We start from the raw sequence: 21,017 nt of genomic DNA on the forward strand, positions 1-21,017 counted from the left end.
GCTCATAATCATAGATCTAATGTTGAGACACATTCCAATTATTTATAGAAATGAATTTATATTTCTGATGACCGTCCCCGTGTGTAACATCCATGCCGCTCTGGTGTTTGCAGCTATGGACTGCTCTGTCTGGTTCACGGTGTCTTTCACCTTTGATCGATTTGTGGCCATTTGTTGTCAAAAATTGAAAGACAACTACTGCACTGAGAAAACAGCAGCCGTGGTTCTGGGAACAATAACTGTGCTCAGCTGTTTAAAGAACATTTCCTGGTATTTTATGTTAACACCTTGGTATAAGCTGAGGAACCAGCCTTGGTTTTGTTTGGCAAAAGAATATGTTATGTTGTCTCCGATCTGGGGATCAATTGAGCTTATTCACTACACTCTGACCCCAACACTCCCATTTGTTCTGGTTCTGCTGCTCAATGCTTTCACTGGGAGGTACATTTTAGTTGCCCAGCAGAGCCCGCAGGAGACTCCAGTCTTACAGCAGGGGGCAGCATTCCAAGGACCGACACTTGGAGAACCGAAGGAAATCCATCATTTTAATGTTTGTTATCTCAGGGAATTTCATCCTGTTATGGTCAATGTTTGTGGTGTATTCTACATGGAGGCGACTGTATCGATTGGGTTATGTGGCTGTATTTTTACATTACTTTTTACGAGATATCGGATTCATTCTCCAGCTCCTGAGTTGCTGTACAAACACATGTATATATGCCGTGACCCAGACTAAGTTCAGAGAACAGCTGAAGAACATGGTAAAACAGCCTTTTGCTCAATTAGTGATATTTATGAAACGATGAGATGGATTGATGCATTCTGGGATCACAACTGAACAATCCAAACCCCTTGGGTCAGTGATAAGGACACTGTGAGGTCTGTCTGCTCTTCCTGATATCTGTGAGACACACAGAGTAGGTTCAGTCAACACTCCCCATGATCCTTGAAACAGACACAATACAATCGATCAGTCTTTCCTGTATCAGTGAGACAAACACAATGCTTTCCCTGGGTAAATGACAAAAGTTGGCCACTATAGACATTGTGCATAACTCCTTATGTTGAGTAAGAATCACATAATGTGGAAACAGACCCTTCAGTCTAACTCGTACCTGCCAACCATCTTCCCAAGCTATAATATTCACACCTGCCCACACTTGGTTCATATCCCTACAAACCTTTCATATTTATGTACATATCAGAATATCTTTTAAACCTTGCAACTGTACCTCCACCCAACACTGTCTCTGGCAGTTCATTCCACACATGAACCACTTTCTGTATAAAAAAATTACCCCTCATGTCCTTTTGAAATCTTTCTCCTTAAAAGTATGCCCTCTAAATTTGAACTCCCCCTACCTCGGAAAAGAGCGTTGTCATTCACCTTGTCCACGTCCCTCATGATTTTCTAAACCTCAATAACGTCATGCGTCAACCTCCTGTGCTCCAGTGAAAAAAGTCCCAGTCTTTCCAGTCTACTTTGATATCTCAACACTCCATTCCCGGCAACACCCTGGTAAATCATTACTGAACCCTCTCCAGTTTAACAATATCCTTCCTACAACATGGCAACAAGAACTGCACACAGTACTCCAGAAGGGACCTCACCAACACCCTGTCCAAAATCAATATAACGTTCCACACTCAACAGCAGATATCCCTGTGCAAAGATCCTGAAGTGCACTTAAAAAAAATCCAGCAAATATCTCTATAGTTGTCAACACGGATGAAACTTTACGTGATTACAGTGCATAACAAAAAGCAAAATTATGATATAAAATGGTGACATGTAATGTCATTGAAATCATTGCAGCAAATATTGTGTAACATGCTCACAACAAGGAACATTTAAACTGCTCACTCTGTGTCATATTTAAAAGTCACTGATGTGACCCCATTTGAACTTGCTCCTTCCTTCTCAGAGGCAATTCAGCATCAGCAGCAAATACCGTCTTCCTCAATGATGCCCACATCGTGTGAATGAGTGTCTGTGAAAACATTCTTGAAGAATTGACACAGATAAAAACTGATATAAAGCATCACAGTGATATTCAGTTCCATGTTTTAAACTTCATGTACCACAAATAATACCTGATAAAATAAGAGCAAGTACTCGGTGAAATAGTATTTGGTATTGATTTTTTATTACAGAACTTGAGCATTGCTGGAAATGACATTTTGTCAGAGCTTTTTGTTTTATACACATGAGGATAATTTGCATGAACACAGTTGAACAGGAACATTTATACTCTACAAGGGAAGAGTGCTGATTGGTTGGCAAATAAACTCTAATGGAGACATTGTTGTCAAAATGCACCAATCACTGATGACTAATAGGTGTCCTCCGGGGTTTGTTTAAATTTTAAACTGAGTAGATTAACTCTAATTAATGCCAGCATTGCTCTATAAATAAAGAGACTGGGAATGGCTGTGTGTTTTTTTGCTGAATTCGAACAGAGTTAATGAATGTTTCTACTCTTTTCATCATAAAGAACAGGTTTCTGTGTATTAAACTTTGTATCTTCCAGTATGTACAAGTATCCTACACTGTGAGCCCAACTGACAATCCTAACTTCCATATAAACATATGAAATTGGAGCAAATATAGACTATTTGGCTCCACAAGTCTATCTCTGTGTGTGTATATGCAATGTTAAGTCCCACTAATGCCCCATGAAACTTTTAACTTAACACCAATGTATCTGTTTTATGCAATGGTGTTCAATTTAAAAATAAATCAACACTGCAGATGCTGGAAATCAGAAACAAAAGCAGAAATTGCTGGGAAAATCTCAGCAGGTCTGGCTGCATCGATGGGGTGAAAACAGAATCATTGTATTGAGTGAATGACCATTCTTAAAAACTGATTGCTGGTGACAAAAGTTCATATTAATGCTGAAGTTGGGCTGGGTAGGGAACTGTGATACAGCCCATGTTTGGAGAGGGAGAGAGAAAATGAAACAGAGAGAGAGAGACAGAGAGAGAGAAACAGCAATCAAAGGTCTTTGTAAAAGCCAGTCTGGGAGAATGGATAGCTGCGAATTGGGATCATGAGAGGTTGACAATGGGTTGCATGTGGTATTATCCTGTTGGGAAGCGATGCCAAAGAGGATCAGCCAAAGACTGCTCTAAACCTGCCTTTCATGTGGGCCAGTCACCCACTTGCCCAGCTCACTTTAGAGGCAATGTCAATGATACTCCGGCTTCCCCAGTGAGATACAACATTTTCATACTTTTCGTGTTGCAATAATTACAAGTAACGCTGATGTCAATGTTCCTTCTCCTTTAATCTATTCTTCCAATCCTGTGAAACACCTGAACAATGATGGACATCTCAATGGACAGCCTTAGGTTCACAAGATCTCAAGATATTTACCAGGCTTCGTTATCATCAGGCGTTGGATTCTCACAACATTCCCCATTGATCTACCTTCCAAAGTTAACGGTTATAGTCTTTCTCAGACATGTCCCAGACTTGCATATCTCAAAGTGGGCCTCGAGTTCTGTTATTCATTGTCGTCATTGACATCCTATCAAGTTCTGTTCCTCATCTTGTATTTCCTCCGGAGATACAAAAAAAGTTAGTTCCTACTAATTGCTGTAAGATTCATAATCTCAGTTCTAGTATGCATTTAGTTAGATGTGAAGTTGTATGTTCTCACCTGTTGCAAGAATTCCTTCACTAATACGTGTTGAGCAGTTTCTTTCTCTCCATGTTATAATTGCCTATCACTTAAGCACCTTTTAAATTCTGCTATGCAGTTTATTAACGTAATTACTTGACAAACAAAAGGATATTATTTCTTATTAATTGTTCTAAAAGGTGTACTATCATTTCCAATAAAGAAATTTTGTTAGACGCAGTGTTGGAATTCTTTCACCATTGGATTGTGAGCAGCTTCTGTCCCATTTGATCATGGATGGTCCGATAAACATGGCCCCTCTCTCTTACAGCGGCACTACAGCTCATTCTAGTCATATCCTGTCATCTGGGAAGGGATTTACTGACCCTACTCTAAATATTTCGACTCTAACTCTTTTACTTAAGAAGGCAACATTTATTTAATTAATAAGATGACAAACTCAATCACACTCCAACATGTGAGGTCATGTTTTTCTTTCTTATGCTTGTTAAAATCTTCAAGCCGTCTCTTACAGATATCTGCAGTTATTATGTTTCCAGAACCCCCTTCATGTTAATTTGTAAGATTCTTTGTTTAGCACAGACCCTGTTACCTTCGGTTATCTCTGTGCTATGCTATGACCTCACTTTAATGATGGACCAGGCAAACTAATTATGGTGTTGCAGCCATATATATACCGACGAACAGACATTTTGTGTCATCTGTGACCATGGGAAGCCCCGACAAAAATACAGCCCATGTGAAGACAGTGCACAATGTGTTGGGTGTTTGGATAAGGACATTGGAGAAAGAACTCAAGTTCGAAAGTTGTTGAACTCAGTACAGAGTCCAGAAAGCTGCAGGGTCCCGAAGCAGAAATGTGTTCTCCCAGTTCACACTGAGCTTCACTGGAGCACCGCAGCAAGCCCAGGCTACACGTGTTGACAAGGGAAATGCGGTGGTGTGTACAAGTGGCAGAAAGTGCAGGGCCATTTCTGTGGACAGCATGGAGGTGTTCTGTGAAGTTCTGAACCAGTCCATGCTTCATCTCCCCAGTGTAGAGGAGACCACATTGTGAGCAGCGAATACAATAAGCTGGATTGAGTGAAGTGCTGCTTCACCTTGAAGGTGGGTCTGTGGCCTTGGAGAGTGAGGACAGAGGGAGTAAAGGGACTGGTGTTGCAGGGGAAGGTGCCATGTGGGTGTGGGGACGTTTTGGGAATGGAGGAGGGTTGGACCAGTTTGTCTGAGAGTGAATTGTCCCTGTGGAAGTCTGAGAAGGAAGAGAAAGGGAAAAAAAATGTCTGGTGATGGCATCTGCTAGAGGGGGTGGAAATGGCAGCTCATGATCCTGTGGCTGTGGATGCTGGATGGGCGGTAGGTGAGGACAAGGGGGTCTCTATCAGTGTTGTGGGAGGTTTTGTCACATCCTCCAAGAATTCAATAAGAATTGTGAGGCAACACCTGCCCCTCACAAAGCCATGCTGACTATCTCGAGTCAAACTACACTTTTCCAAATAATCATAACTCATATCACTCAGAATCAATCATATCTCGCAGAATGCTCTCCAATAATTTGGCTACTACCGACATAAGTCTGACTGGTCTGTAATTCCCAGGATTATCCCTAGTCTCTTTCTTCAACAAGGAAACAACATTTGACACTTTACAGTCATTTGATACGACCCCAGGGTCAGTGAGGATACGAAGATCGTCACCAAAGGCGCAGCAATCTCTTCCCTCACTTCCCGTAGTAAACTTGGGAATATGCCATCTGGCCCAAGGGACTAATGTATCCTCATCTTTTTCAAAATTTGCAGTACATCTCCCTTCTTAACATCAGCCTATTTGAGCATCTCAGCCTGTTTCAGGCTGTCCCTTTCGCGAGCGAATACCAAAGCAACGTATTCATTAAGGACCACCCCTACCTCCTCCGACTCCAGGCACAAGTTCCCTGCACTATCTTTGATTGGCTCTGTCCTCACTCTGATCATCCTCTTGTTCCTCACATCAGTGTAAAGTGCCTTGGAATTTTCATTAATCGTATCCATCAAGGCTTTTTCATGCACCCCTATCGATCTCCCAAGTCCATTCTACAGTTCCTTCCTCGCTACCTTGTCACCTTCTAGAGCACTGTCTGACCCTTGCTTCCTTAACCTTCTGTAGTCATGATTTGCCTTGGAGCTTTGAAGAGTGAGGACGGAGGGAGTAAAGGGACGAGTGTTGCAGGGTAAGGTGTCATGGGGTGTGGAGAACTTTTGAGAATGGTAGAGGGTTGGACCAGTTTGTCCCAGAGTGACAAGGCTCCACTACTTGCCTTTAAAAAAACCACCAAACCTTAAACAGATCGTTGTTCGTAGCAAGCTGACCGGCTCTCTGGACAACTCTATACGACCCTGTCACGGTTGGCACTGCAAGACGTGTCAGAGTATGGACATAGATACCACCATTACGGGTGTGGACACCTCACACCTTGTACATGACAGATACTCGTGTGACTCAGCCAACGTTATCTATCTTATCCGTTGCAGGCAAGGATGCCCAGAGGCATAGTACCCTGGGAAAACCGAGCAAAGGTTAAGACAACGGATGAATGGGCAGCGAACAATAATCAACAGATAGGAGGGTTCCCTCCAGTTGGGGAACACTTCAGTGGTCCAGGACATTCAGTCTTGGACCTTCGGGTGACCATCCTCCAAGATGGCCTTCGGGACAGGCAGCAGAGAAAAGTGGCCGAGCAGAGGCTGATAGCTAAGTTCTGTACCCATAGGGAGGGCCTCAACCGGGACCTTGGGTTCATATCACATTACAGGTGACCACCATTGCATGATATACACACACACACACACACACAGATACTCCTACACACGCACACTCTCTCTCTCTCTCGCACACACACACAGGCACTCCTAAACACACACACACACGACACACATACACACACACACCCTTCTCGACACACACATTCCCACACTCAAACATGCACCCCCTCACAGACTTAAGACACTCTGCACTCAGTACACACACACACACACACACACACACACAAACAAAGACCCACATGCACAAATACTTTGTAGGGTGAATTTGTACTCGCAGGGTTACATTGTACTTTGCTCAAAACTGCATGAATTTATGTAAAACTCCGTTATCTCACTTTTTAGATTAGAATCAATTTAAATATCATGGCATAGAGAGAGAACACAGGGGGCTAACACCTGCAACATATTGTCTCGCTATCACCATTGATAACAGCTAACCCAAGAATGCAACATTTTTAAAGAAAGTTTTTCTTGTGATTTACACATGAAAGAAGTGAAACTATCACTGTATTCTAACAGATGAGAGGGTAAACAGATAATCAACTTTTCAATGTATAATTTCAGTTACATCACACTAAATTTTTGCTATAAATTCTGTGTGTTAGGATTGAGCCCTCTACCACCAACACCTGATGAAGGAGCATCGCTCCGAAAGCTAGTGTGCTTCCAATTAAACCTGTTGGTCTATAACCTGGTGTTGTGTGATTTTTAACTTTAACCTTCTGTAAGTTTCCTTATTCCTCTTGATAGATGTTACACATTACTTGTCATCCAAGGTTCCTTCACCCCACCATCCCTTCCATGCCTCAACTGGACAAACCTATCCAGCACTTGCAGCAAGTGCTCCCTAAACCACCTCCATATTTCTGTCAGGCATGTCCTTGAGAATATCTGCTCCCAATTTCTGTTCCACAGTCTCTGCCTAATAGCATTGTAATTTCCCCCTCCCCGAATTAAATGCTTTCCCATACTGTCTGCTCCTATCCTGTTCCATGTCTATAGTAAAGGTCAGGGAGTTGTGATCACTATCAGAGCTGAAAATGTGTTGCTGGAAAAGCGCAGCAGGTCAGGCAGCATCTAAGGAACAGGAAATTCGACGTTTAGGGCCAGAGCCCTTCATCAGGAATCACTATAATCCAAATAGTTTCCTCCCAAGAGATCTGACACCTGGCATGGTTCGTTGCTAAGCACCAAATCCAACATGGCCACCCCTCTAGTTAGCTTATCTACATATTGCATCAGGAACCCTTCCTGAACATACCTGACAAAAACTGCTCCAACAAAATTATTTGGATTAAGTACATTCCATCAATATTAGGGTAGTTATCGTCACCCATGACAACAACACTGTTACTTCTGCATCTTTCCAGAATTTGCCTCCCAATCTGCTCCTCCGTGCCTCTGTTGCTATTGAGGAGCCTGTAGAAAGCTCCCAATAAAGTGACTGCTCCTTTCTTGTTTCTGACTTTTTCATTGATCCAAACCCAATAGACCAACTCTCCTCGCTGACCTCCCTTTCTGTAGCTGTGATACTATCCCTGATCAGTAATGCCACTCCATCACCTCTTTTACCTCGCTCCCAATTCCTTTTGAAATATCTAAACCCCGGAACATCCAACAACTATTCCTGCCTGTGATATCCAAGTCTCCATAATGATCACAACATCACAGCTCCAAGTACTGATCCATGCTCGAAGTTCATCCAGACACTTCCTGTTTTAAAATAGACACACTTCAACCCATCACACCGACTGCAACTTTACCGACCAACTGTCTATGCCTGCTCACTGACTCACTACACACTGTGTCTGCTTGTTCACCAGCTAGCCCATCCTCTGATCTGTAGCTCTGTTTCCCATCTCACTGCCAAACTAGTTTAAACCATCCTGAAGAGGTCACGCAAACCTCCAACCCAAGATGTTGATGCTTCGCCAGTTCAGATGCACCCAATCCTCCGACATTCTCCAGAACGTATCCCAATGATCCACATTTCTAAAGCCTTTACTACTACAACAGCTCTGCAGCCACATGTTCAGCTGCACTTACCGTCTGTTCTCAACCTCTCGAGACTTTGGCTCTGTCAGCAATCCTGGGATTATTACTCTGCTGGTCCTGCCTTCCAACATAATTCCCTGTATTTACTTTTCAGGTCCGCATCCCTTTCCCTACTGATATCATCGGTACCCACGTGAACTAGGACTTCCAGCTGCTCTCCCGCTCCCCCACCCTTAAGAATCCTGCAGACTCGATCAGAGATATTCCTGATCCTGGCATTGGGAGGCAACATACAATCCGGGAGTCTCGCTCGCTACCACAGAATCTCCAAAATCTTGTTTCCAGCATCTGCAGTCATTGTTTTTACCTCGTTGATTTCAACCCTACTGCGAATCCTCTTGCAAGGATGCCTGCCTTGAAGAAGTTTTACTCCACTCTCTATAAGAATCTCAGGGTGTCCCTCTCCCACTGCAACTCCCAGGTCATTTCCTCTGCCCTGAAATTCTTCAACCATGTTGTGAAACAAACTCGGTACCACAGCCACATTTGCTTCCTCAGTGCCTGCCTCCGTAACCAACTAATCCCTCACGGACTCCGATCCACCTTTAAACCAGCAGTGTTCGGAGCCAAACAGGACAAACAGTACAGACTACAGATTCAAAACCACCAGCAACAGTTGTCTTTCAGGATCCCCCACTCCACGCTTGCAGCAATGCGCCGGCACCTAACCTCTCTACGGCCAGCCCTGCCTCAGCTGAGGGCCACACTCTCTCAGAATTGCAAAGGACCCACTCTGTACTACATCCTCAGGAGAATTCATAATCTCAACAAACAGTACTTCAACTCCACCTCAAACATCAAAAACTGTAAGTACCACAAACTTTTATCCACCCACCTCCATAACCAGCGCTCCTCAAACATTCCAGAAGATTCCCACGGCCTCGGAAACGCCATTACCCATGCGGCTGATGCAGCTTCCACTCCCACGCTGATTGATGATGTCACTTCCGCCCCATCATGGCCACTCCCAAAGCCACTTCCGGACCTCACATCATCGCTGATGCCACATGTTCAGTGACTTCCACCACCCCTACTGCCGTGTCTGCCACCACTTCCACCCCCACCAGTGCCACTCACCTGCTGTCTGCTGAGACGCCCCCCACAGACCCCACTGTCACTATCCCCACACCCCCAGAACCCTGAGGGGCACATTACCCCTGCTCATGACTCCACCCCCATTACCCCCACCATCACACCGACTCCAGGTACTGGCTCCGACCCCACTCCCAGTTCCACACCCACACCAGATCCCAGCTCCCAGCTCTGGAGATTTCACCATCTCTCCAGATCTCCCCCTCACTGAGGACGAACGATCAGTCCACAGCAAAGGACTCAACTTCATCCCCCTCTGTCCACGCATCAATGAATTTAATTCACACCGTGACGTCGAACAATTCTTCCGTCGCCTCCACCTCCGAGCTTACTTTTACAATCAGGATTCCCGCCCGCCTTCCGAGGACCCCTTCGCCCACCTCCAGCACACTGCATCCACCTGGACACCCCGCGCTGGCCTTCATTTCCAACTGCCGCCGGGACATTAACCACCTCAACCTGTCTACCCCCCTCCCCCACTCTAACCTCTCACCCTCACAACGCGCAGCCCTCCAATCTCTCTGCTCCAATCCCAACCTCACCATTAAGCCAGCGGATAAAGTGGGTGCAGTGGTAGACAGTCGCACTGACCTCTACACCACTGAAGCTAAATGCCAACTTGATGTCACCTCTTCCTACTGCCCCCTCGACCATAACCCCACCCCCCATCACCAAACCATCATCTCCCAGACCATACAGAACCTCATCACTTCAGGAGATCTCCTACCCACAGCTTCCAACCTCATAGTCCGGGAACCCCGGACTGCCCTGTTCTACCTCCTTCCCAAGATCCACAAGCCTGACCACCCTGGCCGACCCATTGTCTCAGCATGCTCCTGTCCCACTGAACTCATCTCTACCTACCTCGACACTGTCCTATCCCCCCCAGTCCAGGAACTCCCCAAATACATTCCAGACACCACCCATGCCCTCCACCTCCTCCAAGACTTCCGTTTCCCCAGCCCCCAATGCATCATCTTCATGATGGATATCTAATCCCTCTTTCCCTCCATCCGCCATGACCAGGGCCTCCAAGCCCTCCGTTTTTCCTCTCCAGACGTCCCCAACAGTACCCTTCCACTGACACACGCATTCTTTTGGCCGAACTGGTCATCACCCTTAATAATTTCTCCTTTGAATCCTCCCACTTCCTCCAGACCAAAGGGGTAGCCATGGGCACACGGATGGGCCCCAGCTATGCCTGTTTCTTCCGTAATTACACCGGCACCACTACCCACCTCTTCCTCCGCTGCATTGATGACTGCATTGGCGCCACCTCGTGCTCCCGCGAGGAGGTTGAGCAATTCATCAAATTCACCAACACATTCCACCCTGACCTTAAATTTACCTGGACCATCTCTGACACCTCCCTCCCCTTCCTGGACCTCTCCATCTCCATTAATGATGACCGACTTGACACTGACATTTTTTACAAACCCACCGACTCCCACAGCTACCTGGATTACACCGCTTCCCATCCTACCTCTTGCAAAAATGATATCCCGTATTCCCAATTCCTCCGCCTCCGCCGTATCTGCTCCCAGGAGGACCAGTTCCACCATAGAACTCACCAGATGGCCTCCTTCTTTAGAGACCGAAATTTCCCTTCCCAAGTGGTTAAAGATGCCCTCCAACACATCTCATCCACATCGCGCACCTCCACCCTCAGACGACACCCCTCCAACCGTAACAAGGACAGAACACCCCGGTGCTCACCTTCCACCCTACCAACCTTCGTATAAACCAAATCATCCGCTGACATTTCTGCCACCTCCAAAAAGACCCCACCACTAGGGATATATTCCCTCCCCACCCCTTTCCGCCTTCCGCAAAGACCCGTTCCCTCCGTGACTATCTGGTCTGGTCCACGCCCCCCTACGACCCACCCTCCCATCCTGGCACTTTCCCCTGCCACCGCAGGAACTGTAAAACCTGTGACCACACCTCCTCCCTCATCTCTATCCAAGGCCCTAAAGGAGCCTTCCACATTCATCAAAGTTTTACCTGCACATCCACTCATATCATTTATTGTATCCGTTGCTCCCAATGCGGTCTCCTCTACATTGTGGAGACTGGGCGCCTCCTCGCAGAGCGCTTTAGGGAACATCTCCGAGATACCCACACCAATCAACCATACCGCCCCGTGGCCCAACATTTCAACTCCCCCTCCCACTCTGCCGAGGACATGGAGGTTCTGGGCCTCCTTCACCGCCGCTCCCTCACCACCAGACGCCTGGAGGAAGAACGCCTCGTCTTCTGCCTCGGAACATTTCAACCCCAGGGCATCAGTGTGGACTTCAACAGCTTCCTCATTTCTGCTTCTCCCACCTCATCCTAGTTTCAAACTTCCAGTTCAGCATTCTCCCCATGACTTGTCCGGACTTGTCCGACCTGCCTATCTTCTTTTCCACCTATCCACTCCAACCTCTCCTCCCTGAACTATCACCTTCATCCCCTCCCCCAACTCACCCATTATACTCTATGCTACTTTCTCCCCACCCCACCCCCCCCCCAGCTTATCTCTCCACGATTCAGGCTCACTGCCTTTATTCCTAATGAAGGGCTTTTGCCCGAAACATCGATTTCGTTGCTCATTGGATGCTGCCTGAACTGCTGTGCTCTTCCAGCACCACAGATCCAAAACCACAGAATCTCCTGTCTATTCCTCTAACCATTGAATCCCCTATCACTATCGCTCTGCCATTCTCCCGTCTTCCCTTCTGAGCCACAGAGCCAGGCTCAGTGTCAGAGACCTGGTCACTGCGGCTTTCGCCTGGTAGGTCGCTCCCCCCCAACAGTATCCAAAGTGATATACTTATTATTAAGGGGAACGGCCACAGGGGATTCCTGTGACAGAGAGGGAGGAGCTGGGAGAATGGAACAGAGTCTCTACAGGAAGCAGGGTGTAAGGATGTATAATCCAGGTTACTGTGGGAGTCGGTGGGTTTAGATTGGATAGCGACAGATTCACATAAAGAATATCTCGGAGAGATACAGAGATGAGATGAGAGGCTGTTATCCCAACCTGCCGTTCCTCACCTGCAAACAAAGACCATCTCCACTGTACTCAAAATAGTGTTCAAACAACACACTAGCTCTCTCTAGTCAGAAAACAACACATGTCGCCTCATTTCACTGAAATGTGATTTTTAAAAAATGCCTTTTTAAAAAAAAAAATCCGAAACAGTTTTTGCCAGGTTTGGAGGATTTGAACTATAGCAGAAGCTGAATAGGCTGGGGCTGTTTTCTCTGGAGCATCGAAGGCTGAGTGGTGACCTCATAGAGGTTTATAAAATCATGAGGAGCATAGATAGGATCAATAGACAGAGTCTTTTTCCTGGAGTAGGGGAGTCCAGAACTAGAGGGCAAGGTTTTGGGGTGAAAGGTTAAAGATATAAAAGGGACCTAAGGGGCAGCTTTTTCATACAGAAGGTGGTACATGTGTTCAAATTTTGTGAGAAGATTTTTTGCTCGGGTGCTCGATGTTGTGGTTTTGTTCGCCGAGCTGGGAATTTGTGTTGCAGACGTTTCGTCCCCTGTCTAGGTGACATCCTCAGTGCTTGTGAGCCTCCTGTGAAGCGCTTCTGTGATCTTTCCTCATTTGTAGTGGTTTGAGTCTGCCGCTTCCGGTCGTCAATTCCAGCTGTCCGTTGCTGTGGCCGGTATATTGGGTCCAGGTCGATGCACTAATTGATTGTATCTGTAGATGAGTGCCATGCCTCGCCATGAAATGGATATCCGCACAATTTCATCAACAGATGCCTAAGGGAAAGACAACGGATCGAGGACATGCCGCAACCCAAAGGACTCGTCACACTACCATAAATCAAGAGCATTTCCGAACTGACAGTCAGACTGCTGCGACCACTAGGACTCATAACAACACACAAACCAACAGTCGAACTCATACAACAACTCACCAGGACAAAGGACCCAGCATGAGCAAAACCAATGTAGTGTACAAAATCCCATGCAAGGACTGCACAAAACACTACATAGGACAAACAGGAAGACAGCTAACGATCTACATCCATGAACACTAACTAGCCACGAAATGACACGACCAGCTATCCTGAGTAGCCACACACACAGATGACAAGCAACATGAATTCGACTGAGACAACACTACTATTATAGGACAAGCCAAACAGAGAATAGTCAGGGAATTCCGAGAGGCATGGCTCTCATCTACAGATTCAATCAATAAGCACACCAACCTGGACCCAACATACCGACCACTGCAACGGACAGCTGGAACTGACAACCGGAAGCGGCAGATTCAAACCACGACAAATGCTGGAGGAAAGATCACAAAAGTGCTTCACAGGAGTCTCCTAAGCACTGAGGACATCACCTAGACAGGGGACGAAACGTCTGCAACACAAATTCCCAGACCCAAAAACAGTAGTACATGTATGGAATGAGCTGCCAGAGGGAGTAGTGGGAGCGGGAACAATTACAGCATTTACAAGGCATCTGGATGGGTATATGAAAATAAAGGGTTAAGAAGGAAATGGGCCAAGTGCTGGCAAATATGACTAGATTAGGTTAGGATATCTGGTCAGCATGGATGAGTTGGACCAAAACGTCTGTTTCCCTGCTGCACTTGTCTGTGACTCTATGTTGCTATAGATGGACATCGTTCCTGGCAATTACAGAATGGTATTCAACTTGGTGGAACAATTAACAACCATATTGAATTCTGACCTTATGGAGTGATTGTCCATGATGAAGCAACTGAAGATAGATGGGCCGAGGACACTTTTCTGAGGAACTCCTGCCAAGATATCCTGGAGCTGAGGTGACTGACAACCACACTCATTCTCCAATGTGCCAGGTATGACTCCAACCAATGAGAGTTTCATCTTATTTAGTATTATTTTAGGTTTCCTTCAGGTCAGACTTGGTCACTTAGAGCTTTGATGTCAAGTGCAGTCACTCTCACCTCACCTCAGGAGTTCAGCTCTTTTGTCCTTGTTTGGATATTAGTTGTTATGAGGTCTAGTGCTGAGCAACCCTGCAGAACTGAACACCAGTGAACAAGTTGTTGCTGAGTGAGTGACGCTCGGTCACTCTCTGGTTGACACTTTCCACCATGTCATTGTTAATTGAGATTAGACTGATGGATTGGCTTTGTTGTTTTTATTTTAAAAAGATTTATCTGCTTAAATTCCTATATTTTCAGGAGGTTGCTAGTACTGCAACTGTACTGGAACAGTTCAGATCAGGAACGGGTAGTGTTGGAGCCATGTCCCAAACACAAAATATTTACAGGACCATTGCTTTATACAGTGTCTTAGCTGTTTCTTGAAGACTGGCTGTCAAAGGTGTAATGATAAGGCAGTTCAGAGTCGTTACATTCCTGTGAAAGGTAAGGCTGGTAGGTTTAGAGAATGATGGATCAATGAGGACACTGATGTTTGAGTCAAGAATAAAGAATTGTGTCTTAGATACATACAACTGGGTTGAAATGAAACTCGAACAAAATCAAGAATATAGGAGCATTCTTAACAGGGAGTTCATGAAGGCAAAGATGATACTCTTGGCAACTAAATTTAAAATAATTGAAAAAGCTTTAACAAGTCCATAAAGACCAAGAGAGCAGTGGTGGCTCAGTGGTTAGCACTGCTGCCTCACAGTGCCATGGACCCAGGTTTGATTCCAGCCTCGGGTGACTGTATGGCTGGAATTGGAGCATTCTCCCTGTGTCTGTGGGGGTTTCCTCCAACAGTTCAAAGATGTGAGGGTGAGGTGGATTCACCATGCTAAATAGCCCATAGTGTTCAGGGATGTGCAGGTTAAGTGCATTAGTCAGGGATAAATATCAGATAATAGGGTCAGGCAATCAGTCTAGGTGGGTTACACTTCAGAAGCTCAGTGTGGACCTGTTGGGCCGAAGGGCCTGTTTCCACACTATTGGGATTCTATGAACTGGAGAGAGTACTACTGCTTTATGATTAAAGAAGTCATCTTTGGTTTGAACCTTAGGAGATGGGATAGGAATTGAATGAATATTTCAGATCAGTTTTTACTGTGGAGAAAGAAATCGATGTGAGAGAATTCAGGGAAATGAATGTATTGAAACAGTTCACATTACATTAGAGGAGGTGCGAGCGATTTTAGAAAATATAAAGATAGTAAATCTCCAGGACCTGATCGAGATGTATCCCAGGACATTGTGGGAACTTAGGGAGGATTTTGTAGAAATATTTGTATCATCTGTCGCTGCGGATGGTGTGCCAGATGACTGGAGAGTAGCTGAGGTTGTGCCGCTGTTTAACAAGAATGTAAGGGGAAACCTGGGAACTATCAGCCTGTGGATCTGACTTCGGTGTTGGGTAAGCTGTTGGAGGTGATTCTGAAAGCTGAATTCACGTACATTTGAAAAGTCAAGGAATGATTGGAGATAGTCAGCATAGGTTTATGCAAGGGAAATTGTGTCTCACAAACTGGGTTGAATATTTGAGGAAGTAATTAAAAAGATTGATGAAGGCAGAGCAGGAGATATTGTTTACTTGGACTTCAGTAAAGCCTTCGACAAGGTTCCACATGTTAGACTGATTGGAGATGGTTCACATGGGATTTAGGGTGGGCTTGCCAATTGGACACAAAGTTGGAATACACGTGTTTTTTTCAGGAACTCAGAAGCTGGAGAATGAACGGGCATAAAAAGTGGTGTAAAAACACAGCTTATACCCCAACCAAAATATTTGACTCCACATACAATACATCAGAAACATTGACCATAACAGGATGAAATTCCCTGGGATAACAAACATTAAAAAGATGGATTTCCTTCGGGTCTCCAAATATTGATCCGTGGAATGCTGTCCCCTTCTGTCAGACTGGAGTCTCCTGCGGGCTGTGCTGGTCATTAAGATGTACCTTCCAGTGAAAGCATTGAGCAGAAGCATCAAAACAAGTAGGAGTTGTTGGAGTCAGAATAGAGGGAATAAGCTCAATTGATCCCCAGGCTGGAGACAACATAACATATTCATTTGCCAAACAAAACCAGGGCTGATTCAGCTTATACCTCAGCATATACCATGGTGTTAACATAACATACCAGGAAATGTTCTTTAAACAGCTGAGCACAGTTACTGTTCCCAGAACCACGGCTGCTGTTTTCTCAGTGCAATAGTTGCCTTTCATCTTTTGATAACAGATGGCCACAAATCGATCAAAGGTGAAAGCAACAGTGAACCAGACAGAGCAGTCCATAGATGCAACAAAAAAGGGATGGCATAGATGTTACACACCAGGGTGATCTTCAGAAATTTTAATTCAGTTTTATATGAAAATTAAAATATGTCTCAATATCAGATAAATGATCATGAGCAGTAAGTCCACTTATGCATTGGCTGCCAGGTAACGAGTGATCCATTTAGAAAGATCACACTTTCTCTGAGACAGAATCAGTATTGTCACAATGTTAACTATTAGAAAGGAAAATTGAAAAGAACATGTTGTTTTTGACTGAGTAAAGTTATACCTTATTACAGTTACAGTTAATCAATTACAATGTTCATTGAGATTTTCAGATGTGTTACTGTATCCAGTAATGGGAAATGAAGAAATAGTGGATGCATTGAACAGATATTTATTGCCTTTCTCTCAAATTGCATTACAGATATAAGCATTTGAAAGAACATAGAACATAGAACTATATGGCACAATATAGGCCCTTTGGACCAAGATGTAATGCTGATCATTTATCTTAATCTAAAGTCAACCTGACTGACAGACCTCTCAATTTACTGCCATCCATGTGCTTGCCCAACAGTTGCTTAATCTCTCTGACTCTTCTACCAAAACTGGCAGTGCATTCCACACACACACTACTCTCTGCATAAAGAGCCTACCTGTGACATCTTCTCTATATCTTCCTCAACTCATATTATAATTATAACCCCTCTAACAATCATTTCTGTCCTGTGGAAAAGTCTCTGGCTATCTATTCTATCTATGACTCTCGCTACCTTGTACACCTCTCTCAAGTCACCTCTCTTGCTTATTCTCTCCACTGTGAAAAGGCCGAACTTACTAAACTTCTCTTCATAAGACATGACCTCCAATTCAGGCAGCATCCTTTGCGCCCTCTCAAAAGCATCTACATCCTTCCTGAAATGTGGCAACCAGAACTGGGCACAATATTCCAAATGTTTGGTCTAACCAGGGTTTGAAAGAGCTGCAGCAAAACCTCATGGCTCTTAAACTCAATCCCTGTTAATGCAAGCCAGTACACCATACACCTTCTTAGCAATCTGATCAATGTGTGCGGCAACTTTAAGGGATCTATGTATATGGATTCCAAGCTGCTGCTGTTCTTCCACACTGACACGAATCCTGTCTTTAATCCTGTAAACTGCATTCAAATTTGAACTTCCAAAATGAATCACTTTGTATTTATCCAGATTGAACTCCCTTTACCACTTCCCTGCCCAGCTCTGCACCCTGTTAATGTCTTACTCTCAGCTGCAACAGCCCTCAATGCTATCTCGAACACCATGACATTTGTGCCATTGGCAAACTTTTTCATCCAAGTCAACTATAAAATCTACAAAGAGCAGAGGCTCCAGAACAGATTCTTGTTGGTCACCAGTGGTCACTGACCCTCCATGTGGCATACTTTCCATCCACTACCACTCACTGTCTTCTATCAGCAAGCCAATTCTGTATCCAGACAGTAAGATTTCCCTATATCCCTTACCTCCTAAACTTCTGAATGAGGTAAACGTTGGGAATGTTATCAAAGGCCCGATCGAAATCCACATATGGCACATCCACTGCTCAAACCTGGTCAACTTGTCTCGTCACATCCTCAAAGAACTCAATAATGCGTGTAAGGCATCACCTGCCCCTTACAACGCCTTGCTGACTATCTTTAATCAGACGATGTTTTTCCAAAGGATCATAAATCCCATCTCTCAGAATCCTTTCCAATACCTTGCTTACCACAGACATAAGGCTGACTGGTCTGTAATTCCCAGGGATTTCCCTGTTCCCTCTCTTGAACAGAGGAACAGCATTCTCCACTCTCCAGTCATCCAATCCCAGTCCCGTGTGGATTGAAGATGCAAAGATCAACAACAGAGGCACAGCATTCTCATTCCTTGCTTCCCGTAGTAACTTTGGATATATCTGGCCTTGCCCTGGGAACCTATCTGTATTGATGCTTCCCAGAATTCCCAACACATCCACCTTCGTAATATCAAACTGTTTGAACCTATTGACCTGGTCCACAGTGTTCTCACTGTCAAAACAGTCCCTCCCTCTCTCGATAATACTGATACGCAAAACTCATTAACGCCTCCTCTACCTCTGCAGACACAAGGCACAGGTTCCCTCCACTATCCCTGATCGGCCCTACCCTCTTTCTGATCATTCACTTACATCTCAGGCAAGTGTACAATTTTTCCAAAAACCAAAGATTTTTTCCAAACCCTTCCCTCCAAAGCCTGTTCGCCCCCGCTCCCCAGCTCTCCTCAGTCCACTTCTGTATTCTTTCATAGCTACCCTGTAATCCTATAAAGCAGTGACAGACCCTTGCTTCCTCAATCCTAAGTAAAGTTCCTTCTTCCTCTTGACGAGATTCTCCTCTTGTCTTGTCACCCAAGGCTCCTTCACCTTACACAATAGTGTGGAAACAAACAGGAAGGAAGAGACTGATATATCATTAATAAATTGCTTTTGAGGCATCACAGGAAAAGGGAAGAGTAAAACATAAAGTAAGGCTAACCATCAAAAGGAAACTATAATTTAATCAGGTACAGGGAATCAATAACATTATCAGAAGCAAGATTACAGTAACAGAGAATTAGCACAGTGGTCTTCCTAGTGACTATAGATAACGCAAAAGAGGCATTGGCAATGACATTTGTCCAGTTCAATAATATATTGTTGATATAGAATCCAAGTCTGAGCACAGTACAATTAAAGCAAAGTCTTGTGGATGCTGTAGGTCTGAAATAGATAAAAAAAAACAGAATGGTCGGAATGAAGTAAAAACAATTATAATCATTAGGAATGGTTGATCAGGAAATATCAGATATATCCCAGGTTCTGACAACGTACATCCAATGGTTTTCGAAGGAATGCTGATTAAGATAGCAGATGCACTGGTTTTAATTTTCCAAAAGTCCCGAGAAGTTGGTGAGAATGTAGAGCAACTTCTCCTCCAATCACAGGTTTGTTCTCTACATGCTTGCTGCTGATAGGTTTATGAGGAGCCTATCAGTGACGAATGCAAGCGAGAAACAACTTGTGATTGGTGACTGGGGTTTGGGGACTGTGGCAGCCTGCAGCTTGGTAATTGATGCCAGTGAGGTACTCTCTGGGGGAAGGTGGGCTGAGGACGAGGAGCAGGTGGATTGAGGCCAGGTCAGGGACGGAGAGCTAGAGGGAGGAGCCAAGTCAGTCATTGCAGACATGTCCAGAAGTGTAGTAGGGGGAAGAGGGAAACTGCAAGGAGACTGGGAGGAGACAAACAGGCCATGTCGGGATTGAGAAATTATGGGAAGGTCACAAGAAAACTGTCAAGAGTCGGTGCTGGCACAACGGGGCTGAGGGAATACTGGTAAACCAGTGGAGAGGCAACAACAGGACAGCTGAGGCAGGAAGGAGGGGAATGGAAGAGGGGCTTTCCTTTGAGGAGGGGCTAACAAGGTAAGGTATTACTCTGTGAATGATAGGGCCATGGAAAGGACTGAAAATCAGAGGGACATCGGATGCATATCCACCGATCACTGATGAGAGCAGGTCAGGCAGATAACAGTATAAAGAAAGCATTAAGATTCTTGTCTTTTATGAGCTTAGCCATGGAATAAAGGAGCTGGGGTTTTGTGCTGAAACTGTATAAAACATTGGTTAGGCCACAACTGGAGTCGTTCTGTAGTTCTGGTTACTGCATGATAGAAAGGATGTGATTGCACTATAAAGGAAACAGAGGAGATTCACCAGGACGTCATCTGGGCAGGAGGGGTTCAGCAATGAGGAAAGATCGGGAAGGCTGGAGCAGTAAAGTCAATAGTCAGGGTGACATGAATATATTCGGATTTGGAATACACAGTTGAATAGAGTGACATATTTTCGACTCAATAGTATGGAATTGGAAAAGTATGTGAGGCAGAAAAAGTAAAGGATTTGCAACTAGCAGACAGTCTCAGACAGAGCTGTTGTAAAACATGAACACATAGACATGGAGAACTATTTACAACAACATCTTGACTGTGCCACAAGGACATCTTCCTTCCCGCTCTACCACCAGGTCTAGGTGCCTTCCTGGGGTCTGTGGCTGAGTTGGAGGAAGCTTGCCCTACACTGGAGTACATTGCCCTTGGAGGGTCTGGTTGGCTGAACCTTGGTGAGGTTGTTCGCAGGAACCTCAAATGCTGATCATCTGCTGTTGCATTGCCATTGGTGG

This window comes from Hemiscyllium ocellatum, chromosome 12 (genome assembly GCF_020745735.1).
Source record: "Hemiscyllium ocellatum isolate sHemOce1 chromosome 12, sHemOce1.pat.X.cur, whole genome shotgun sequence".
NCBI lineage: Eukaryota > Metazoa > Chordata > Chondrichthyes > Orectolobiformes > Hemiscylliidae > Hemiscyllium > Hemiscyllium ocellatum.